Below are 25778 nucleotides of genomic sequence, written 5' to 3'. Positions count from 1 at the left end.
AAAGAGAGCACCATATATTTCGAGTTCTGAAGGGGAACAACTTTTGCCGACATGAATATTCTCTACAACATCAGATTTTGTCGAGATGTTTATGGCTACGGTCTCTTCAATATTGGATAGGTTTCGCTCTGAATCCACCGTATTTACAGTATTTGTTAGGAATTCAAACACTGAAGGGTGATATAGGTCGTGTTGAGTTTCTTCTTCATACTCTGGAAGAAGGGAACGATGGTGGTGATCGTTCCATGGTGCCCCCTCAATCATCATTGATTGTAAGATTCCTTCGTCAGTCCCATGGACTTTTGACCATGGATCTAATGGGGTACCATATTCTCCAGACCTATCTACCCAAACGCTTGACGAGCGTTGATTTGGGCTCGCCTCCCATGCCTGAAACATTGATTGCTACAATATTTCTATAGGGCTAGGTGGCAAAACCACTTGATGATCCATGACGACTTTGTCTTTTGCGACTTTCGAAGAAGATACCATGTTGCATGTTGCTACAAACGGGATATTCCCTACATGGAAAGGAGGTGGCAACGCGAAAGTTCCCATCATTGTGGGATCTTTTAGCAAGCCTACTCCGATATCTTGTATTGAATGGTCGCTCCCATGGATCAGGGGAACGCTTCCAGTAACTTGTGAACCATTAGGGAGGAAATTCTGTTGGTCGACGACCGTAATCCCTCCTTCAAACGGGAATGCGATCTTCCTAAAATATGTCGACACTACAGCTGCCATGGCATATATCCATGGTCTTCCCAGTAAGATGTTATAGTCAAGATTGCCATCAATGACTTCAACATCAATTTCCACTGTTTTTCCTCCTAGTTCAATCTTAAAGTTATTTAGGATACCGTACGGAGTGTACGTCCTACCGTCAAATGCTTTCAATGTCGTCGAAGATCGCGACAAGGTTGGAGATCCAAGAGTTTTCCAGCAACTCATCGACATGATACATGTCGATGCTCCCTCATCAATAATCGTTCTATGAACAGTTTTGTTGAGTGCTTTCACTTGAATAAGGAAAGCTAGTTGCGCTGGTAACTGAGGATCATATCCTTTGTGATCAAAGGATACAAGATTGGAATCTTTAGGATCCACTCCACCAATTGCTGATAACAATGCTTGCCTTTGGGATGGACAATTTTGCAGTACCTCAAGAGTCGACATAGCAGATGGCGATTGGGCCAAATCTTCCACTATGTTATAATGCTGTGCCGCTCTGGCACGAGGATTAAATGTCGACTTGTGTACTACTCCCTTAGGTGGCTTTATTGTTAATTCATGCGTGAGGGGGGGTACAACTTCTGCCGAAGTTGTTGTCGAACTACTGGCTTGATCTTTCCCTTTGTCGTTTGACACCGGCGGATTCCCATAATCTTTATTCCTGGTCGAGATCAAAGCATCATTTTGCTTAGAAACCGACAACATAAGCACTTGAGACGGGGAAGCATTTCCACTATCAACCATATTTTGACCTGGGGTAGGAAATGGATCAGTCAACACAGCTGAAGTTTGTGAACTTTTAAAGAACCTCTTTAACTCAGCTTTGAACGGACAGTCCTTTGTCGAATGATTTTCATCGCATATATGACATGGATAAAATTGTTTCCTTTGCCCAGGAGGGTTTGAAGAAGTTTTTTGAGGGGATGACCCACCTTGTTTCTTCTTCTTCCCTTTGTTTTGTTTCTTCTTGCTTCCTGGTTGATTGGAGTTTTTGTCTTTATCCGTAGATACAGCATTTACCTCCGAAGCAAGAATCTCTTGATTTGCTTTTTGATTCGAAGTCTTACGGGCTTTCTTATTCGAATCCCTTGTCGACTTAGCGTTTGCAGTTCCAATCACGCCATCACCGGCATGAGAGTCACTATTCGATCCGGGAGGAGGAGGGATTGAAAATTCTGGTCTGGGGGCATCAGGTATCTTATCATAGAGCGTGCCCGACTGAGTATACACCAAGTCCAAATATTGAGCACGAGCAATAACTTGCTCCTCTGTTACGACGCCTCCCTTGGCCACATCTTCTGTTATGGCAGGCAGAAGCGACTTTATAAACCACTCAGCTAATAGCTGATCTGGAACATAGGTTTTTACCATTCTGCGACGACGACACCACTCATGTATATGATCTGATATATGTGTGGCCGTTGTCTGCTTGAAATTGGTCAATATCTCTGTTCCAGTTTCGTACCTTATAGGTAACTGAAAGTGCGTTAAGAAAGTCGTGGCTAGGGAACTAAAATTGTCGAACGAGGCTCTAGGTAATTCAATATACCATTTAGCCGCCGGACCAGTCAATGTCCTCTGGAAAAGGCGAAGCCTTATCGAATCATCATTCAAGGTATTCGACGAACACCACAGATGGAATGTCATCACATGATTCGACGGGTCTTCGCCCGGATTTCCATTGAATTTAGGAATGTCCGAAGGAAGTTTGTGAGGAATCGCTGGCCACCAATGGGCATAGGCGATTGGATCGTTCGTCAATCGATGTAAGTCTGGTAATTCTAAGGTCGCCACGAATGGCAACTGCTGATTCAGGTTTAGCGAGGCGTACCCAGGATACGATGGAATTGCCTGAGCAGTAGGCCTTTGCACACCAGCATAATGCAACTGATGTTGATATGACTGATATGGTTGGTGGGCTTGGCCACTGTAAAGTGGTTGGTTTAACCCATTCTGAATATAGGGTTGCCCACTGTTTGCAAAGATCTGTTGCTCAGATCCCTGGTACACCTGTTGAAACTGAGGTTGTTGGTATTGCACCATCCATGGTTGTGAAGCCATGTTTTGTTGTGCGACACTAACCGACGGACCAAGATGCGGGGTTATGGTTCCCGTTTGTATCTGTGTCGTCCCGGCAGTTGGCGATTGTGGTTGTGTTGCAGGGTCAATTGGCTGTTGCATTACAACTTGGGGTTGACATACAACAGGCATCGACTGAACTTGCGACACGGTTACAATTGCTGGCGTCGTCGGGATACTAGACATAGGTACACATTGTTGCATGGAATATACAACTCTTGGTTGTTGGGGTAACATAGGTACCCAACCACTCGTCGTTACTTCAGCTAAACTTGAATGTGGTTGAAAACTGCCGTATGGGTATCCTCCCGGAAGAGGAAGTGAAAGGGCATATTGCCCCCCATACGGTAACAATCCGGAGCTCAAGGGTATAGATTGCCTTTGAGGACTGGATGGCCTAAACTGATTCCCAAAGGGATCAATTTGTCTAGTTTCAACATAAGAATTACCGGGTATTATACCGGAAGAACAAACTGGAACAGACCAAGTTGTCATAATAGTCCCTGGGTGGACTCCTTCTAGTTGATGAGAACTAGTTGGGACAGATGGTATGCCGGCAAACATCGTTGGAGTGACAGCAGGAGCTTCTGCTATTGCTGTGTCATTTGGCACAGTCCTAGATGTCGACGGTTGTTCAGACATTTTAAGTCTATCCAATAAACTTCCTAACGATTCTTCAGGAACTTCCGGTGGCGATAGACAAACTTCTGATGCAGAAGGAAAAAGAGGGGTACTTACTCCAAAATGAATTGGAGTATTTGCTTGCTGGTCCTCTACGATTTCCTCTATTGCAATCAGACCAGGAGGAAGAGGAAGACCGTCAGGTCCGTAAAAGATTTCTGGTGCCGAAGAAGGGGTTGCTTCGACAGCGACAGTTGTTTGACCAACAAGACTCTGTGGACCGGTTTCAGATGGAACTGGTTCAGTTATGCAAGTACTTGTTTTCAGACTAGGATCAGTACAACTGTCCTTCTGTTGCTGTTGAACTTCTTCAATAGAGGCAGGGATTCCAGAAATATCGGGAGTGACCAGAATCTCAGATGTTGTTGGAACTTTCGTTCTAACTTTAAAAGGAGATTTTGACCTGGTCCAGCGAGTTCGCTTCGTCCGTACTACTCTCGGTTCCGGAGACAAAGACGGTTGACTCGCAAGTCTCCCCGAACGACGGAGTTTTAATTAACTTTCCTCCACGGTTGCGGATTACTTGATCAACTAAAATACAAAAAGGGGAATTATGTTTCCGTATTGAATGAATTTTATTAGACGCTTTTAGACACAACTTTGCTTTTTCATGTTTTAAGAGTCGAGAAAAAGATAAAGATGACTCTAGTCGCCTTCGATGTATTAACGAGCCCGAAGTGACAAATGCTCGGTTGGACCTTTTCAGTTATAGAGTTTGAAAAGGGCCAAAAGAAACTGCTCTAGAGATCTAGGCAGAGGGTGTGCCAAACCTTTCGCGAAACCACAGAATACGTTTTACGGTACGGGTGGTCGATCTTCATGAATGCTGTGTTCACTGCATCGCGATCAGTAGGGCGGTCGACACGGCTTCCTAAGGATAAAGGATAATTGCCTATAGGGGTCTCCCAATATACGCGACGGTACGCGAGAGCTCAAGTCCGTATTAGTGCTATCGTCCCTCAGGAGGAATCACCCACCTTCGTAGAGATCGACAGTCACTACGTTTAACGACGCCGGAACACGTCTCTACCTAGACCTCTATTGTGAGCGTTATGTTACAATGCGTTTTTAGATTCATTCAATATATTTTAAGTTGATCTTGTTTATCAGTTTGTCTTTCAGGATCACCACGAGATGTATTGGTACAAATTCCTAAATGCAGCTAAAATGATAAGCAAGCTTTTACAATCTTTTTAGCTTTGAAAATCCTAACTACTGAGGGGAGAGAAAAACAATATCTTTCCACACAGAGCACAAAGCACAAACTAATGCACTTTCTCCTAGATCAGACACACAAACTTATCAAAAATGCAAATGCAAGATGCATGTATTTCTTTTCTTTTCCCTTAATGTTGATGTAGACAAAAGGAAATTGTTGTATAATTTTCGAATTCAATTTGAAGTGTAAACAAACAAGTTTCGTCTAAAATGAAAAGACGCTTTACAAGCACTTGTTTTGACACTAAAAACGTATGAATTCAAACCATAAAATGAAAAACAAACAAACTCAAACAGCCATGAACAGTAATAAAACTAGCTCTTAAGATCACAAAGACACTTTTACAGTTCAGGATTTAAGAGGTCACAGCTATACTGGTTTGCTTTTCACAATGGGAAACTGTAACTGAAACAAGAAATACTGAAAGAACAATCACAGTTTCATCACACAACTGAGGCGGAATAATGTCAAGGAAAGTTGGCTTACAGCAAGTACAATGACAAGCAATCAGCAGCAAAATAACAGTGAAAACAGGGCTCAGACACAGTGGAAAACCTCTGGAAGACACTGGCTAACAGGTCCAGCGCAGGCTCTGGTCTGTCAAATTGACTTCCAGCGCAGTTCCCGAAGGGAGTACCTGCGCTGTAATGCAGACTGCCTGTGGACAGCCTGCTCTGGGACACGAGAGTTACGTCTACAAAGTTTTCCGGGTCATAAAAAGCTAAAAAATGCACTGTTTTTGCTGAAATAAAAAGCTATAGGTCAAGTACAGGCTAAGGGATGATCAAGAGGATGAAAAGCTATCACAAAGAGTAAAGAGTCTTTTGTAGATCAGCTCTTCAAATCATGAATCTGCTCAAAAATGAGCAAGAGTAGCAGTCCCTCTACTTCGCTTTTGATATAGTCAAAAGCTTTTCGATTTGGTACTCTTTTCTTCAAGAAATGAATAGCAAAATACTACAAACACCAACAAGATACTAGGCTCCCCAGCGGAGTCGCCAGTTTGTTGTGGGGAAAAGTATCCGACTCGGATGACCCTATCCCTACTCTAAAGGTGACAGTCTTTAGCAACAACTGAAAGTAAAGCTTTGATATTTTCCTTTATGAAAGTACAGAGAGAAGGAAGAAAAGATTAACCAACCTGGTGTCTTTCGCTTAGTCGATCCTTATCCTCTCTCTTTGTCTCTTGTTCCCAGCTCCTTGCTCTCTTTGCCGGTCCAGCTACACACAGATCCTGCACAAAACAAGAGAGGAAACTACAAGATACATGTACTCATAACTGATGCATGGATTAGAGTGAATCAAATATACAAGTAAATACAATACATCAATGCAATACAAGTATATAGGAGAACATGCAAAACTTTATTGATAGAAGTAACAGGGTTCTGAGAAGGTTACAACCATTGATGGCTCCAATCCAGCAGCACCTCCCCAGCAGCAAGAACTCTCCTCTTCACCTCTAGTAAAACAATCACCCAATAGCTCTAACTGTAAACCAACAGCACCTCCTTGCTTTACACAAAATTCCAGCCTCCTTAGACCTCATAGAAGAGCTCTATATATAGGAGAGAAGAAGAGAGGATGAGTCAGCTTGAGACTGACATGAAGCTGCCTTGTGTCCTCTCCCTCTTTAGTTAATCTTCAGTTCTTGAGTCCACTTGGAGATCCTTGCTTACACATGGTGATCAAGTACCTCTTACTCATCACAGGGCGAATCTCATGAACCAAGTGTCAGTTTGGAAGCTTCCTGGGCAGTTGACACCTTGCAGAATGACTGTGCCACTTGGCCAATCTCGCCCAGCGCAGGTAGCCTTCATTAGATTTGACTTCCAGCGCAGGTACAAGGAGGAGCAGTTGCATTCCAGCGCAGATGCTCAGTGGAGCAGCTGACATGATCCAAAAATAGCCTGTTTTGAAGTGTTTTCAGGTGGAGAACTGATTGGAAGTGCTGTGGTTTGATGACCTTGTTCTTTTAGGGGTAAGAACAACATGTTTAGGGACTGAGGATCCCTGTATTTATTGACATTTCATGCTCCATGTTGCGAGGCACAAAAATGTCTATAACACTATCAAGGTTAGTTCACAAGCATTAGGACCCCTCATTCCAACCCAAAACTTACAAAATTATGTCCGTCTGAGAGTTTTCCACTGGTTCAAGTCCAACTCAAGAAATGCTCTCTAGGCAGCGTCCTGCCTCACCTTCCCAGTGTCTTGTTTAGGTTCCTTCTTCTCTCTCAAAGTGTCTTCAACTTTTTTTCTCTTACTTTACCCAACCCCCTTGTTTTCCCACTAAAATGTTTTAATCTCTAGATAATGAAAAAAGATAATTGTTTCTAATTATCTAGAAATTGAAAATTCGTCCCTAAATTCCAATACTTATCACAATTTTTCTATTAAACAAAATAATAAAAATAAACCTTTTAAACATTTAGAGTTTCACTAAGATTTTTCTCTGAACCTAATCTCATACACTAAAAATAATCTCATACACTAAAAATAAATAATAGTAAATAAAAAGTATTTATAGTAACTGGGGGTTACAGTCATCCTCTTTTTAACTCATACATCACATTGATTTTTAAATGTTTGTGGATGCCATTAACTATAAATGACACCAAGCAACATATTTAGGCTGATAGGCCTTCCTTTGAAATAGACTTTCGTCATCCTTTTGTTTCTAACGTTGACACCTGGCATCCACATTCAGCGGGCATTCAACGGGAAATTGTTCATATGTGTCGTGCAATTTCTGTTTATTCTCAGCAATTTCAGAGAACAAGCGCCACGCTTCTGCTTTCCACTGACATTTGTGCGCATTTTCAAGATATTCATCATGGTCTCCTTCAATTATTCGTTTCCGCTCATTCTAAAACCGTCTGCATTAACTTGGGCGATGTCGGTGCCATGGCCTATAGTCACTCGGGCCAGCCTCTACTCACACCCAAGCATGCTTTCTGTTCTCAATTTGTTGTTCTTGAATATTTTCAGATTAGATTTGTTTTTATAGTCGGTGGTTCTTGGATCTCTTTTCTTGTAATCTGTTTTGTTTAGTTTGGGTTCTTGAATTTTGCAGAGCTTTCGAAGTTGTGGATGACATATTCTGCATATTCGAGGGTATCTTGGATAATGTAGCGGTGTTGAGACAACGATATGGTCTCAACAAATCTGCAGATGAAGTGGCGATTATCATAGAAGCTTATCGGACTCTCAGAGATAGGGGTCCTTACCGTGCAGATGAGGTCGTTAGAGATCTATTGGGGAAGTTTTCCTTCGTTCTTTACGACTCCACTTCCGAGGCTCTCTTTACAGCAGTTGTACGCTTTCTTTCTCATCCCTTCCTTTTCTGTGCTTTATTTTGTATTTTCCATTGAAATATTTGACATAAACACTTCTATTGTTCCCATGTCAACCCTGCTTCATCGCACATTTCCTTCAATCCTTCATGCTACATACCTTGCTCAGATAATAAATGAGGGATTCCAATATTTCTCCTTTCGTAGTCGTTTCTAGGGAATCGATTTTCTTGATCCTGCAGTTGAGAGGGGATAAGGGGCGTTTTGAAAAATTATAAGACCCTCCTGCTTGTTTTATTTAGTCCATAGATTTACCATTTTCTAGCCTGGACACGCTCACACTGCAGACTCCCTCCAATCTGGTCTGTGTTTTTGGAGTATCTTCACATTCGTAGATGGCATATGATGATTTCTTGATCCTGCAGTTGACAGAGGATAGGGCTCGTTTTGAAAAAATATAAGACTCTGTTTGTTTGATTTAGTCCATAGATTTACCATTTTACTATCCTGGACACGCTCACACTGCAGACTCCCTTCCATCTGCTCTATTTTCTGGAATACCTTAACATTAGTACATGGCGTGTGATGAGAAGAATTTCACAGAGCACATGGGAAGCTTATGAAACCCCCCCTTGATAAGAATCTTTTAAGAAATTCAAATTACCAACCCCAAGATAAAGTATTATGACTCTCCAATTAGCTTGTATTATGACTCTCCAATTAGCTTGTGGCCTAAGGGTAAGGTGGAGAATTTACCAGGCTTCCAGTGAATTCGTGGTCTTCAGGTTCCATCCACTAGAAACGGTGTGGCAACAACATTTTGTAGCATCCATTAACCTGCATTCTGGATCTAGTGCTTTGAAGGCGTTGACTTTTACAATGTGGATATTTCTGAAATGAAGTGGCAGTTGAAGTTATGTACTCTGTTTTTAAATTAGAGAAAGTATATATATATATATATATATATATATATATATATATATATATATATATAGATATATATTCACTTGTGGACAATTTACGGGACAAATTTCCAAATTCATGACTTTCTATCTGATCCTAGAGTCCAGATGATAGAAGATATCCATTGTAAGATCCTATGAAAAATTCCATCCATGGTAAAAGGTCATCTACATTTGTCATCATAACTAAATTGCCCCTCACTGATCATTACTGATTCATGTAGCAGAGTTGGCCTTTTCTAAAGAAATGTTGTAATCTAAAGAAATATTTACTTGGTGGTTATCCTTACAGCCATTATTAGAATATTGGGTTGACCAATAATGACTATAATGACATTGGGCTTATCTGATTTATTTTACAACAAACTACCCCTCACTGATCATTGCTGATTCATGTAGCAGAGTTAGCCTTTTCTAAAGAAATGTTGTAATCTAAAGAAATATTTACTTGGTGGCTATCCTTACAACCATTATTAGAATATTAGGTTGACCAATAATGACTGTAATGACACTGGGCTTATCCGATTTATTTTACAACTTTGATGCAAGAAAATAAGACTATCACTTACTTGAAACATAACAGTGATTTAAATCGGATCCCAATCTTTCAGCCCGACTTTATGTTTTAATGGATTGCTCTAAATTCTTGAGATCTAGTCTTGAGTCTTGGAAATAATTTTCAACTTGCTTTTCTAATAGGGTACATGATATAGGAGTTTGGCTTGTAAATATATCTCTTTGCCGAAAACTTTTAAGATTCCAGTCTGATAGTTTGTATTCCTTTGCAAATGTGCTAAAGCATTTTCCCAAGATTTTCCCAAATTCCTACTTCGTTGAAATAAATTTAAGTCATTTTCCCATAGCGTTTCTCTAATTATTTGTTTTGGGAGAGGGAAGGGGGAAGATTAGTTATTTATAATCAGATGGGCTACTAGCACCTGTTACCCCGAAAATTCTTCTCATATGATCTATCATAGGCTACACTTCCAATTTCCCAATAACAAAATGGTGCCCTGAGTATTTATTTGAACATATTTTGTTCCCATATAAAATATTAAGCATTCCTTGAAATTGTGGGTTTCTTGACTTTTGACCAATAACTATTTGTTTTGCTAGGATGCTGATGATTCAGTGCCTTTCTTCTGGGGCACTGCAGCTGATGATTACCTTGTACTATCTGATGAGCCAAATGTCCTGAAAGAAGGATGTGGAAAATCTTTTGCTCCATTTCCCCGAGGTAATATAGGACTGCTAAATTAGAGCTTATCTATTTTTTAGCTATCTGGCACATGAAAGTGTAGCTGAATGTTGGCTATAGAGCCTTTAATGTAATATCGGTTGTTGCATTTGCCTTCGCAGGTTGTTACTTCTCTACATCAGGTGGATCGCAGAGCTTTGAACATCCTTTGAATAAGTTGATGCCAATTCCTCATGTTGATAGTGCATTTGGCAATAGGAGGATCTCTTCCTCTGGCTGGGTAGAATCCTCTCATGGCAAGCAACAATAATTAGGCCGATAGGCCTTCCTTTGAATGAGCGTTTTCGTCTACCTTTAGTTTCTATGATTGACATCTGGCGTGCACCTTTAACTAGCATGTGATTGACATCTGTCCTGTAACTCCAACTGGCATCTGGTTAGGTGGATACCGCTTTCTGCTCTTCCTGTACGCATTTTCCAGATATTCGTCATGGTCTTCATCCTTCAGTTACGGGCAAGATCCTTCAGTTACGGGCATCATGGTCTTCATTTACGAGCGGATTGGTGGGCATTTCTGTTATGGGCAGAGAGCTGCTGAATCCTCATCTGCGTTGTGCGTTGTTAGAGGTAAATGTTATGCTAATCGTCTATGTTACAGTTACGAGCATCATGGTCTTCATTTACGAGCGGAATGGTGGGCATTTCTGTTATGGGCGGAGAGCTGGAGAATCCTCGTCTGCATTGTGCCTTGTTACAGGTAAATGTTATGCTGATCGTCTATGTTGCAGGTAAACGCTATTTGCTTGAGATCTTGCGAAGTGTTCTTTAACTGTTTACATGGTCTTATTTATGGGAGCAATACACAACGAAAAACGAAGTTCATAATAGCAACCCAAGTCCTAAGACTATTTTCATGTGCATCCTCTAAACCCCAAGTATGAAGTAGGCAGTTTGCATTGGTTCCCTCGAATGCATTGGTTCTTAGTGGTGCTAGCGAGATGAAATTGATATGGAGCTGCCATCTCACCTATTTTAACTAGAATGGAAGTCCAAATCCAACATTTGCTTGTTCAACCGTGAGGATATCATTAAGTTATGGTCACAGGTCTGAAAGTAGTTTAAGTTTGATCACACCCAGGAAGACGAAGGTAAAGTTCTTATCACAGTTCCTTTTTCGAAACGCGATAGAAATAGGACTTTCCCGAAAGTGAAGTTAAGGGTTGCAGAAGAAGTTAAGGGTTCGGCATGATGCTCTATCTTCTGCCGAAGAGACAAATTCTTTCCCTGCATTTTGGCTGCAATATGCAAAGGACGGGGATGTCGCCTTATTTTTTTGGTTTATCAGGGATTGTGAATCAAACACGAGAGTTGCAAATGTCGGGAGATGCACAAAGTGTGTTCTTTCTTTCTGCCTCAGGGAAAACATATTCATCCAAATTTCACGCACTGTTGATGCTTCAATATTTCTATTACAGGTACTGTTAAGACCACTCTGTCAACATATCATAACATGTTCCTGATCGGAGATGATGAACATTGCTGGAGTGAAAATGGCGTGTCTAATATTGTCAGACATTCTTATACCAATAAAACATATCAAACGTTCTAATTTCCAGAGTGACAAAATCAGCGTTGTACTCGAAACTATATATTACATTCACCATCTCCGCAAGCGTCTTCTCAGTCATGACAGGAAAAGCGTAGGAGGTGCAGAAACGGGCAGTAGTTCTCATGAAGTCGGTCGGTCCTCAGTTGATACCATATCATTGTCCATTGGCGGCTCTTTGGACTCTGCAATATTGCCAGAGATATCATTGAAAAGCCATGCAAGCAAAGACCTCTTCCTCACGGTAAAGTATGGAAGAAGGGAAACATGTTGCCTTCAATCATACTCCTTGCAGAGGGACAAAATCTGTAAGTGAACGATGTTCTCGTCTCTATAAACGACACGGCGTTTTTCCACTCTTTCCACCTCTAGGTGCATATTTCTAACATAGATATCCTTAGGACAATGTTTTGTTTGAAATTTGGCGCATGAAATAATAGTTGTAATGTCGATGAATGATTAATATCTTAATTTAATATAAATAAAATAAAAGCAATACCTATCAGCAGCCGAACCACACCATAAAAGCAGATTGCAAGACACTCCTCTTCACAATACCTACATCAACAGGCCGCCCATCCCAAAAAATTCTTTACCACTTACATTGCAAAATTGCATGCATTCCAGACTACGGAAATTATAGGTCCATGACAAAAAATCAGATGTAATATCCTTTCGCAAAACGCAACAAAATTGTTGATATGTCTGAAACCCATCACCGAAGATTCTAATCTACAGTTCCAGATTGGCCACAAGGTGTAGACCAAATTGCAGTAAACCTTGTTAATAAGGCCTATGCCTACCATTTACAAACAGATCCATGTTAGGTCCAGGTCAGACTAAATGCAGAAAATCGAGCAGCAGAGGGTTACTTCCTTTCTACAGATGTAATATAGAAAAACAACATGGAAACATTGCCAGATCATGAAAGGGAAAAAAATACCTAATATTTCTTAAGGAGTTGAGTTCTGTGATATGAATAGTTTATCCATCACATTGTTTTATTTGAGCGACCATTAAACATGGCTCGAGACACGAAAGACATGAGAAATGATGGAATAATCTGAACAAATTTAGATTTCTCATCTCATCATTTTCCCTAGATAATGGAGATGAGCCAAGATAATGGAAATGAGCCACACGTGTTGAATCCAAACATTACCCATCATCCACACGTATTGAATCCAAACATTACCCAAAATAAAAACAAGTGTAAAATCTAAGCTTTTAAGTGAAAAGAACACTATTATTCATTCACTTATTTATAATTACAACCCATCTAACTTCCCAAAAACAAACTTTCAAAAGCGTCGTCCACCATATTATTTTTTAAGAGATGTTTAAAAAAAACCAAACAAACCATGGCAAATCAAAGGCAAAAACAAATCAAAAGAATCACAATTCAGCCTCGCCACTTCGGTATATAAAATCAATTCATGGCATTACAACAAAATGCACTTAAAGACTAATCGCTCTGGTAGTCGATCCAGCATTCATCTTTTCATCAAATGGCCTTACATTCTCCTCATAAGGAGCCCGGCCACCCATCTATATGTATGTGTCTATGACAATTAATCCACTAGCTATACTAATCAATGCATGATAACAAACAATAGAGATCCAATATAAAACATATGAAAGCAATGAGAGAGGTAATAAAACAACCCATAATACTTTACTTATTCTGCTCATAATGAACATATGTCTCATCGATGGTGTCCATCTCCGAAGTCACCCACAATACTTTACTTATTCTGCTCATAATGAACATATGTCTCATCGATGGTGTCCATCTCCGAAGTCTAACATGTGTAATATTTGTAACATTCATCATCGCTAAAAACCCACAACGAAAAATCCCAGAAACTAGCTCTCATATTATTGCTTGTAAGAGAATATTAACACGTAGAAGAGGTTACTCCATGTTTGTTACATCCACATTTCGCCATGGATGACTACTCTTTTTCTTACTGTGGGAAACAGTTCAAGTATGTTGAAGTCACCCATAATACTTTACTTATTCTGCTCATAATGAACATATGTCTCATCGATGGTGTCCATCTCCGAAGTCTAACATGTGTAACATTTGTAACATTCATCATCGCTAAAAACCCACAACAAAAAATCCCAGAAACTAGCTCTCATATTATTGGTCATAAGAGAATATTAACACGTAGAAGAGGTTACTCCGTGTTTGTTACATCCACATTTTGCCATGGATGACTACTCTTTTGCTTACTATGGGAAATAGTTCAAGTATGTTGAAGTCACCCACAATAGTCTACTTATTCTGCTCATAATGAACATATGTCTTATCGATGGTGTCCATCTCTGAAGTCTAACATGTGTAATATTTGTAGCATTCATCATCGCTAAAAACCCACAACAAAAAATCCCAGAAACTAGCTCTCATATTATTGGTCGTAAGAGAATATTAACACGTAGAAGAGGTTACTCCGTGTTTGTTACATCCACATTTCGCCATGGATGACTACTCTTTTGCTTACTGTGGGAAACAGTTCAAGTATGTTGAAGTCACCCACAATACTTTACTTATTCTGCTCATAATGAACATATGTCTCATCGATGGTGTCCATCTCCGAAGTCTAACATGTGTAATATTTGTAACATTCATCATCGCTAAAACCCACAACGAAAAATCCCAGAAACTAGCTCTCATATTATTGGTCGTAAGAGAATATTAACACGTAGAAGAGGTTACTCCGTGTTTGTTACATCCACATTTCGCCATGGATGACTACTCTTTTGCTTACTGTGGGCAACAGTTCAAGTATGTCAACATGGAATAAAATTTTACCATGAAACTATGCCATTCGTGCCACGTGTTAAAGCTTGTATATTCCAAGGTCTCATATATATATAATAACCACATGTGCTAATGGCACACAACTCTACATCCACGTCGGATGATGGGACACCAAATGAAGTCTCGATATAATTTATTAGTTGAATAATGCGATTTATTAGGTGTACAACTTTTTTTTGGGTAACTCAATCTTCGTCATTACACCAGAAGATTGAGTCTTGCCTTCCCCATCATCTCACCGGACCACCTCCTCTTCCCATCCTTGTCATCATAATTGAACACCTCACCGCCCACAGTATCTACGTCAATTGTCATTAAAAAATTTAACAAACGACATTTCAAATAAGTGCCTTTACTTTTCATTTCATTTCTTTCCTCTATAATATCTTATTTTAAATTTCTTTTTTTAAATGAAATTCTATTAAATTATTTAAAATTATTTTTCGGAAATAAGATTTATTATAAAATTATTATTGAAAATGAGACTTTGGCATGTTTCGAGGGTGGCTCCTTTTTTTAATATTTAAAATTATTTTTTGGAAATAAGATTATTATTAAATAATTATTGAAAATGAGATTTTTGGAATGTTTGATGGTGGTGCTTTTTTTCTATAAAGCAATTGATAAATATGTTTTCATATCAAAATAATATTTTTTTTAAAGCACCCTTGCCATTACTACCATCCTTTGAAGTTAGATAGCAAAATAAAGTGAAATCATTTTGTCAAATCTCTCGAGGTGATTTATAAGACATCTCATTTTAAAATATAAATTACAGAAGTGTAATTCTACTTGTGAAATTGACCCATTTAATATTTTTTTATAATTAAAGCACTTTTGTAAACAATATTATTATTATTATTATTATTATTAATTTTGAGTTTATTTAATGATTTATTTCCGATAATTAATTTACTTGATTTGATTTACAAAGTAACAGTTCGATCTATTATATTATTGTATGGTTTTCTTGTCTAGTCATCAAAGTGATATTAAAACTTTAGATAATGGCTATGATTACATTGTAAATTAAAATTTGAAAATATAAATAATATTTTTCTTTTAATATTTCCAATTTGTGGTGGGATCCTCAACAATTCTTTTTTGTTTTTTCCACAAGCTAAAAATGCTAAGATTTGCTCAAGGGCTACCAGACACATAAATAAGATTTACTCAAGGGCTACGAGGCACATGAATAAGTATCACATTTAAAAAGTTCAATGGTTGTTGTTGTATCTACCAACAACATAGCAAACTCACACATCCGCATTATTTGATAAAATCAATCATTTCATTAAATGTTCAATGGTTGTTGTATGTACCAACAACACAACAAACTCACACATCAACATTGTTGATAGAATCATTCATTTCATTAAATGTTAATAAAACAATGTTGTAATAACAATGTTAAATATAAATTACTGCTTGGTATATTTTATGTTATTATTGCTAGATATTGTTGCTATATTCATGCATGATTTTTAAATAGGTGTAGCTATTTTATTATTATTATTTTTAAATCATTAAAAATTAAAATCTCCAAAGACAAGATTAAGAGGTAAATAAAAATATGTTATCGGGTATCATGAGCACAAGCATCATAAGAGGGATCAAGTAGCTTCTACAAGATGACCAAGTCAGCCATGGCTTAGGATGTCAGAGTGGGGAAGAGAACGTGAAGGACAAGCCATCACGGTACACTTTACTGACATGTTTTTATGACAGAATATCATTTTTTTCTATGGTTTAATATGTGAGAGTGGACAAGCCATTAGGGTACACTTTACTGACATGTTTTTATGACAAAATATCATTTTTTCCTATGGTTTAATATTTTATTATATTACGTAAAAATTGGAAAGAAACATGTTTGTAATGAGATACTATGTTTTTACATTTGATTTTAATTAAATTGTAAAAATTATTATTATAATATTAATTATATTTCTAATGAATTAAATGTTTTTCCAATCCCAACTATCCTAACTCCACCAAAAAGCACTCTTTGATTTGTGGCAAAGATCTTCCAAAAGTATTTAATTTGGATTAAAAAAATGGGTTATGGGCTAGATTTTTTAGTTGAATATTAAAAATATTTAATTTGGTCTTTTTGTTTTTGGGTCATGGACTATATTTTTTGGTTTATTATTAGATAACGATGAAAGGATAAGACCTAGATAAACGATTTCCAAATGATATCCATACCAAGAGTATATGTAAATGTAAACAACTAAATTTAATACAATAATTATTATTTCAAACCAAAATATAATTTTTACTATTCAACAATTCTAAATTAACAATCCTATTGACCTCTCTTTGCACCTTTTGGAACAATTGCTAGTTTAAAGTTTTAATAAAATTGTTTCCGTCGTTTAAACTGTGTAAGCTAACTAACGTGTTTTCTCCCCAATACACATGACAAGGGAGGTTGTTATTCTTGGACCGATTGTTTTGTCTATGAACATTTATTTTTCCAAATTTACTTATTTATATTGTATATAAATATTTATCTTATGTTTTGTAGATCTGATTTATATGATAGTATTTGATTTTATTAGTTCAAGCAAAATTTTAAATTAAATTAAATGTTGTTGTAGTCGCTGATTTCATGCTACTAATTAAGTAATATTGGTTTGCAAATTTGTGTAATATGTTAACCGCCAAAATTTGTGTGATGGGACTAACCGCCGAAACTTGTGGAAGTTTGCTTTGAAAAGCAAAATGTCTATTAAAAAGATAGATTCATACCATTTCAACGTTTGTAAAGATTTTGGATTTACTTCATATATTTTTAAATACTCTCAAGCTCCGGATATCTTTCAAGAAAACTTTGACCAAATTAATGCTCAGATTCTACCAATTTTTTCCAGTATAACTTTACCATGAAACAAATAGTTTTAGATATTATTTGGTACTCCACCCACTTTACGCAACGTGCACTGAAATTACAACGACCGCGCCCAAGCAAACTGGGCACTTGTAACCGCAACCCCATTTTGACCAAAACCAAAACTAGGTGCACCTGTAATAAGAATCCCATTTTCAGCTTTTGACTACATGCTTAATATATATAATTATTATGATATATACCACATGTCAGCGATGACGTTTTTCACATATTTGACTGTACAGATTTATGACAACGCTTCTGTTAAGAAATCTGATGGAGGTCAGGCCATCGACCTATCATTTCGATTACAATGAAGAAAACGCACTTTATCTTGCACTTCACAACTATACAAGCCTGCACAGGTATCTTTGTATCCTTTACAAAAGTAAAATAAACAAAGCTACTAAACCATGGAAATGGTGGAGTAGCTTCCCACCACCCTCAGAAAACTGACAATCTGACCGAGCTGATCCAGAGCTATCTGCACGCTGCCTGGATGATCCTCTGCTATGGGACTCTCCAAATCTACGAAGAAAACATACTCAAAATAACAATTGGAACTGTACTCGTTCGACACCATACGCAGGGGGTTCTCGCGGTGAGGGCGGCTTTCGATCTTTGTCACTTTCATGTCTCTTGCAGCGAATATCGACAACGCCCTGAACAGATCCGCCGTTCCTTTTTTCAACGAGAAAGCCACCGTTGTCTTCGAACCTAGGTGTACCCAGGAGTTATTGTGTTTCTTGTTGGGCTTCCCCAGAATCAGAAATCTGGTGGTATTTGACGAGTCGTCCTGTATTTCCTTTTCCACCACTTGAAGACCATATTCCCGCCCGGCAATCTCGCTGCCGATGACGGCCGTGTCGTCTATGCGGTTTTCCGCTACTAAACGAGCCGTGCTCGCAGCGTTATCCACTGCCTCCACCTCCACGCCAAGAGCCGCGAGACAGCTCTGGCAATGCGCGAGCACCTGCGGATGGCTGATCACTCTCTTCAAAGAACACATCTTCCTCGCGCCTCTCACTGCCAGCAGGCAATGATTTATGGGCAACAGTATCTCACCCACCACACGGAGATCGGGATGGCGTAACATCAAATCGTAGTTCCTCTCAATCACTCCGTCTAGCGAGTTCTCCACAGGCACCACTGCCCTATCGGCGGCGTCCGACTCCAGCGCCTCGAAGGCGGATTCCATTCCCTCTTCGAAGGGGAGGGCATCGCACCTCTGGAAGGCTCGAACTGCCGCCTCATGGCAATAAGAACCGCGCACGCCCTGGTACGCCACTCTCACCGGCTTCCCCTCAAATGAAGGTCCCGTCCAGAGGGGCTCCATGGGGAGCAACGCATCGCTATTGCCAGAGACCTTCTCCTTGTAAATGCCTTCTAGCCGATCTAACAACGTCGTCTCTAAGTGGGCAGGTCGTTGTACCCCAGGAACCTTAAGCGTATCGAATATGGGCCTCGCTTTGCCCGTACCTCGCAACGTATTGGTTACAGTAAATGTCGGGCGTCTGCAGGAACGGGAGCGGGAGGCGGCAAAGGCGTTGTCCCTGACGCCGAAGAGCTGCGCCTCCCAGCTTGTTGGAAGAAACACACATTTCAAAGCCAGAGCCATCTAATTAATCTACTGGTCTCTCAGGGCAATGTGTATTTGTTTATGGGAATAGAGTACAAGTAGCGGGGGAGAGATTAGCAGAGATGTTAGGGAGAGATTCGCAGAGATGTGAGAACCTCTGCCGAGGAATAACGTGAGGGAGGAAAGTATAAATGCAATTCAGTGTGGGAAGAGTAGGTGAGCAGAGTGACATTTCGACTCGTCTTTGTGGTGTCTGAGGTGTGAATGCGTTCGATGAAACGGTAAACGTATGGAAGCGCAATTAGGTCAAACGGCAACCGAAATTTTCTGTGTCGACTGGCCCCACAGAGTATCAAAATTCTATTCCATGCTCCCCTTATCAAGTTGTTAGTTAGGTAAAGTATATGCCTCCAACACGAATGCCGTAATCGCTCACACCTATGTTTTTACTTACTTTTGAATTAAGGCTGCATTGGTGTGAGATGATCATTCGATTCAATGTCTATTAGTTTAGTGTCATACCTAAGTATATGAAAGAAGTGAATTATATGAAAGAAGTGAATTGTAATCCCAAGATAAATATGTGAACTATGCAATATTTTGTATTTTGAAATCAATGAAAAAAAATTAGATAATGTAAAAAAAATCTAATAAATTTTGGGGAAAATTATAAAAAAAAAATAATTAACAAAAAGCTAAAAATATAAAAATATAGAAAAAAATAGATCTTAGGTTTTTTTTATTTTATTAAAAATTTAATTAAAAAAATCATAATTTTACGCTATAAAATCTACACCATCTTTCTAAAAATTTATTTAAAATACTAAATATGTTTAATATTTAAAAATATAATTTAAAATATCTTTCTAAAAATTTATTTAAAATACTAAATATGTTTAATATTTAAAAATATAATTTAAAATATCTAATCAAATATCTTATTAAAGCACTCCTCCCTATTAAATAGTAAATTGAATTCCTTATCCTATTTACATATTACATATAAAAAAAATTAACTAAATTTCAAACCAAAAAAATAAAAATAAAAACCTTTAATTACCCCAATATAAAATTTGAGTTATGCCATTCTTCTTACCATCCAATTTGATTTAAATGAAATCTTGTTTGATGGTGAAAAACTCCTCACTTTTAATCATTGGATACAATCGCTTTTGAGCCTTTGTTGCACTCATTCAACCATTATATCAAGGTGTTCCCATGGTTTTCATTGTAAGCAACCGTCACAAGACCGTGACCCATGTTCAATGGTGAATAACACCTTACATTTCACCATTAAATCTAACCCCTTTGAAATATTTAACTATAAAATTTATTCTTTAAATATTTAATCATTTTAAAATGGCTAGTCTCACTTTGTCTTTTTCAAGGAAGTTCCACTATATAATTTCAAACAAGAATGTTGTAATATCCCTATCGTGATTAACCCTGAGTAAAAGTAATTCTAAGTTACAAAACTTACGAATCAGTTATTGAACCGATTCTTGTTTTCCATGGAACTGAACGAGGGGAAGCTTCTCGTCCCTTTGACATTTGTATAGTTTCTCCGCGTGCGATCGTGGGGGTATGGATCTGACGGTTAGGCTTCTGGAGAGAGGGTTGAGGTAACCACCTTCCCCTCAAGCTCCACGTCTGATGGGTATTCCTGCGATGAGGCTAGGTTTAAGGGCGCCCTCCAACGACGGGATGGCTTGTGAGAGAAATGGCGGGGATAGTTAGCAGTTAGTATCGGAACTGATTCTTGGATTCGGAACTGATTTTTGGTATTGAGAACTGATTCTTGGTATTGGGGTGGACAAAAAGGATCAATGACGATTACCGTAGGAGGTGGAGCGTCTCTGAGGGAAGTTATAGATGCTGCTGCTGAACATAATTTGGCTCTCCCTCACTCGCCCTATTGGGAGGGGATTACCATCGGAGGGCTGCTCAGCACCGGGGCACATGGCAGCTCTCTGTTCAATAATGGAAGTGCAGTTCATGAGTATGTTGTTGGCATGAGATTGGTGGTACCTTCGCCTCCGGGTTATGCGAGTGTTGTGAGCTTCGATGAATCCCATCCAGACCTGAATGCTGCTAAGGTTTCTCTCGGTCTTCTTGGAGTCATTACGCAGAGAGTTGTTAGCTGTGCCGTTGGAAAACTACAACATCTCTCGTAGAAGACTTGCATGGAAGCGTTGTTGATCCGCGGAGATCTATGGACTGTGTAAAGTCGTTTTGAAATCTATTGAGTGCAAGTGTGGATCGAGCCTGTGTGAACACTTTGAGAGGAGTCGCGCCCAACTGGTGAAAGGATTGGGTGGTAAAGTGCTGCCGAAGGTGTGATGCAATGAAACATTGGAGGACATCGAAAAAGGCATTACAGCTTTTCCAGAAATACAACTTGAATTTGAGCCTGTCGTGGCTGTTGCGGTTGTTCACGCAGAGTGAGTATGTGTGCCAGCTCTTCATTGGAGCTATAATGCTGCAAATCTGAGGCGGGGAACCTGCAGACTTGAGTTCAAATATGCAAGTTAACAAGACCTGAGCATGCGCTATGACGACCAGTTCTTGAAGAACGTGGAATAAAATTGTGGACATAAAAGCTAAGTATATGTAGTTTTTTTCTTCTAGAAAATTACATGTGAATCTTGTGTTAAACACTTTAAGATTCTAGTTAACTTTTGATGTTTGAATATGTCTTACATGCATGAAGCTACTCATGTATTTATGTTGTTATAGTTTTGTTTGCAAGACCATGGGAATACTCGTGTACGAGTATTAATTTCCTTTTATTCACTTTTTTGCTGCTATTTACGAAGATTTATCTTGGACAATAGGAATCTGGTTTTGATTCTTTTCTTGGTTTACATGAACTAATGAGTTTAAACTCTTAAAGAGAGTTATGCATTAGTAAACATTGTGGAGGTCAAACAATATTATTTGGGTATATTTGCTAGTTAAATAGTAAGTCATGCTTGCTTATGCATATGAGTGGATGCTAAAGGATCTCTTTCAAACATTGATTATTGGTTCTTTAATATGGTATCTAATTCTTGTTGCCCAAGCTTGTTGTCAACAGCATTGACAGGAAAACGATGGCGAATGGTGCCACAGAAAAGTGATGTTTAAGGTTGTGGCAGGAAGAGGATCAAGGGTCCATGCAGATGAGTTCGAGTAGCAGGAACACACATTGCTAGAACAATCATGCCACAAGGAATATTGTATGTGGCGGTATGTAAATAAAAGATTACATGAAAACTGTGTTAGCTTTTAGCTAGTTATGTGACAGCTTAATGATAATTCATTGTAATGATTTTAATAACAATGGTTAAGGGATGAAATCCCTTATGAGCCATTGAGTGAGGGATGAAAACCCTCACGAGCGTTTAATAATAAGATTAAACGTTTGCTGGTTTTCACCCTACGGGGTTTCCAGGGTAAATTGGTGTTCAAATGGTGTGATTGCCTTTTGTGTCCATTGATAATGATGAGTCCTTGTTGATGATGGTTCTTTATTTGATGTGAAAATTATAATGTCTTAGTACATGATTATCTAATATGTTTAAGGATATCAAGAAATGGATGCAAGGATTCATGAGACAGTTTATGTTATTACAATGGTGGCGAAAGGTTATGCAATGGTTATGAAACTTACTGTCTTTGATGGCAATTTCCTTGATGTAATAATGAATAGTATATCTACGGTTAATGATGATTTGTGGAGTTGTGAATTGATTAATTACTTGTGGTAATTATATAAAAACTTCTAACTCCCTACTTTTACATGCGAGGTTATCGGGGTTATGACAAGTGGTATCAGAGCTAAAGGTTGCAGTACTGGCGCCTTTGGGAATTGGTAAGCGGAAAAGAAATTGAGGTACGCCGTTAGTGGGCATTAACTCAGGTATGAGTCTAATCATTCACATATTGATTTACATAGTACACTATTTTTGGCATGATAAGTGTGATTCGTGTTTAGACTGCTTTGAGTAGTAAGTAATTAGTTGTTGCATAACTACGTTCATAACGTTAGATTCCTGATGAGGATAAAAGACAATGAAACTTTTGTCGCACTTACGAACAATACTGAACACTCATTACACTTAAGAACAATATTGAACACTCATTGAGGAAAGTGACAATCAACTACCAACTTCTGCTTTGCAAATATGGCAATAACCATGATTCATTTATTAAACAAAATTGAAGTTACAATGAACGAAACTTAATGAGTCAATGCATGAATATAAATTATGGGGAACATCCTTGAGTAGGATGAAAAATTGTTTAAAAAGGACATTAGAAGAACCCCTTAGATATTGAAAACATGCAATGAGTCAAGTAGCGAGACTTGATTGTCATAACTAACTTTTGATTCAGTCTTGTCATGGATGCATGAAGACGATGGGTAGTTGAGATTGGTTAGTGTTGTATGACTAACCCATAGAACTTATATGCATTAATTGAATTGGACTTAAGATTATTACAATTCGAAAATAAGTGAAGGTTGATTGATGTCACATGCATGGAATGTGAGTATGAAGATTTTTACTCTCTCTGTGCTATAGTTCCAGTTGTTCATGAGAAGAGTTCTTAATTTTATTCACCATGAGAATGCATGAAGAATAGTATATGCATATGTCTTAATAGATTTAATGATGATTAACCTCTAATTAAGTGAAATCCATTAGCATGGTATGTGTTTATGTTAATCATTACTTGTTAGAAGATAAAAAACCATTGGAGCCTCGATTTAACAATGGTTGAATTTATCTCTACTATGGGAATGGTGGATTTCTTATGCATGTTGCATTCCAGGGTGAAGTTAGTTGTAGAGGCATGTTCAGTAGGGTAACATTTCTAAGACCCATTCATGGTATGATTACATGCAGTAATTATTCATAAATAGACTCCCTGTGTTAATACAGTTTTCAGTAAACTCTAACTACCTTCCCCAACTATAGATGCTTCCAAAGGAAAAGGAAGCAAGGAGAAGGAAGAAGACCGTGCTGTAGGGACAGACGGAGATGGGAAAATAAATCGCTAAGTCTGGTGATGACCAGATAGCGCAAGCTTTGGGTGTCAAAATCTTGCAAAAGACTCTAAGTCTAGGGATGTCTAGATAGCGCTCGGTGTGCATGTGAGTATTCCTTTGACCATGCTTAAGGAGTTGGAAAAATGATAACTATAATGTGTTGATGTTAATGATTTTCGTAATGTCTCCTTGAAGTCATTATTCTGAAATGGTCACACAGTAGTGTTATGATAGTTGTTGCATCTAGCATCAAGTGGTAACTCTGGTGCATGTGTGACACTTAGGAGATCATGCTTCTAATTGCATAAGTAGAGCAATTGCTTCCGGTAAGGGTGGTTTAATTTGTTAGTTATGCATATTGAACCAAGGAAAAGATAGGTAACTCTATTCTTTATAGAAAATAATCAGTGGCGTTTTACTAAACAGTTGGAAATATCATGGGGTTGATTTCTACAGTAAAGATTGATTGTTTATATGTTTTCTTGGTAGAGAAAATATGATAATACTTGCAGTAAAAGAATTGGTTATTTTATATGTTTTCTTAGTAAAGAGAATAGGTAGTTCCTCCTAGTAAGACTACATGTGAGTCTTGTGAGAGAAATGTTTGTCTCTTGTTGTTTTTCTTGGAATAAAATCCTTGCTAAATATAGCCAAAGTATCTTCTTGAGAAAAGAAGATGAGGCATATCAACGCCCTGAGGACATAGCATGAAGGGTGGCCAAGTTTTCTTGAATTAAAATATGTATTTTTTTAATTTGATAAAAGATTATTGGAAAATATATATATGCTAATTGCATTATGATACTAGTTAGTTTCTAAGTTCTAGTGAAATGATTATGCATTACATGCATGATAAAGATAGCTAACGATGTGCTTCTAGGCACATAGATATTCACTTCTAACTTTTGAAGAAAGAGTATATTATATATATATACATAAATATAGTTTCATTCTAAGAGTGTGCATACTTCATGCATGAAGATGAAGGATTTTGTGAGAGTTTTCTTGAAAATAAAGACACATTAGAATAGTGTTCATGCAAGAAACAAAATCCTTACTTGTTTCATGAAAAGAACAATGTGCAATGAAGTAAAGTAATTGTGTCAGGAAAAGACATGTTGCATAATGGTAGCTATTGTGACTTTGGAATTATGACTCTGTGTGTACATAGAGGAAGTGATCATGTTAACTTTCTTGAAGACAATAATCTTTGAAGAGATTGTCTTGCTAGATAAGTTGTGTTGATTTCTTGATTTTGGATGGATAAGTAAATCTTGTTCTGTATCTTGATTTTTATGCATAAAGATGAATATCTTTAATAATTCCCTGAAAGGGATGAGGTTAAAATGACTTCCTTTAAGGAAGAGGTATGTAGTTTGTTGTATGAAATGATGGTAGTATTCTAGTGAAGGGAATATGTGTTGCATACATTAAAGAAGGGCTTATATGATAAGCAATGGTATGCACAAAGATTAGTCATTGTGACAAGTGGTATATTATATTAATGACGCATGGCCAATGTTGGCCATAGTAAACGTAAGATAATACTCCATTAATGACGATTTGAATTAAGACAACAGACTATGGAAAAATTGGAAATGTTTAGATTATTAACTCAGTTGTTGTTGACATTCATACATTAATGAATATTTGCATATGCTTTTATACATGACA

At 38.1% G+C, this 25778-nt stretch overlaps 4 non-coding genes and 2 pseudogenes across 4 annotated transcripts; 1 reads left to right on the top strand and 5 right to left on the bottom strand.

Moving 5' to 3' along the window:
• Positions 1-13524: 13524 nt before the first annotated feature.
• LOC149248214 (small nucleolar RNA R64/Z200 family) lies at positions 13525-13615 on the bottom strand. The gene has a single exon (XR_016267801.1). It is a non-coding gene; the product is annotated as a small nucleolar RNA R64/Z200 family (small nucleolar RNA).
• A 177-nt stretch (positions 13616-13792) lies between these two features.
• LOC149248213 (small nucleolar RNA R64/Z200 family) lies at positions 13793-13883 on the bottom strand. The gene has a single exon (XR_016267803.1). It is a non-coding gene; the product is annotated as a small nucleolar RNA R64/Z200 family (small nucleolar RNA).
• A 177-nt stretch (positions 13884-14060) lies between these two features.
• LOC149248212 (small nucleolar RNA R64/Z200 family) lies at positions 14061-14151 on the bottom strand. The gene has a single exon (XR_016267802.1). It is a non-coding gene; the product is annotated as a small nucleolar RNA R64/Z200 family (small nucleolar RNA).
• A 177-nt stretch (positions 14152-14328) lies between these two features.
• Positions 14329-14419, bottom strand: LOC149248211 (small nucleolar RNA R64/Z200 family). The gene has a single exon (XR_016267800.1). It is a non-coding gene; the product is annotated as a small nucleolar RNA R64/Z200 family (small nucleolar RNA).
• A 3112-nt stretch (positions 14420-17531) lies between these two features.
• LOC149248210 (arogenate dehydratase/prephenate dehydratase 2, chloroplastic pseudogene) lies at positions 17532-19220 on the bottom strand (annotated as a pseudogene).
• A 1678-nt stretch (positions 19221-20898) lies between these two features.
• LOC149248209 (putative L-gulonolactone oxidase 1 pseudogene) lies at positions 20899-21246 on the top strand (annotated as a pseudogene).
• Positions 21247-25778: the final 4532 nt, after the last annotated feature.

This window comes from Pinus tabuliformis, chromosome 7, assembly GCF_031772625.1.
Source record: "Pinus tabuliformis cultivar Carrire ecotype Pingquan chromosome 7, CPIR1, whole genome shotgun sequence".
Classification (NCBI taxonomy): Eukaryota; Viridiplantae; Streptophyta; class Pinopsida; order Pinales; family Pinaceae; genus Pinus; species Pinus tabuliformis.
This window is presented reverse-complemented; position numbering and strand designations above follow the sequence as displayed.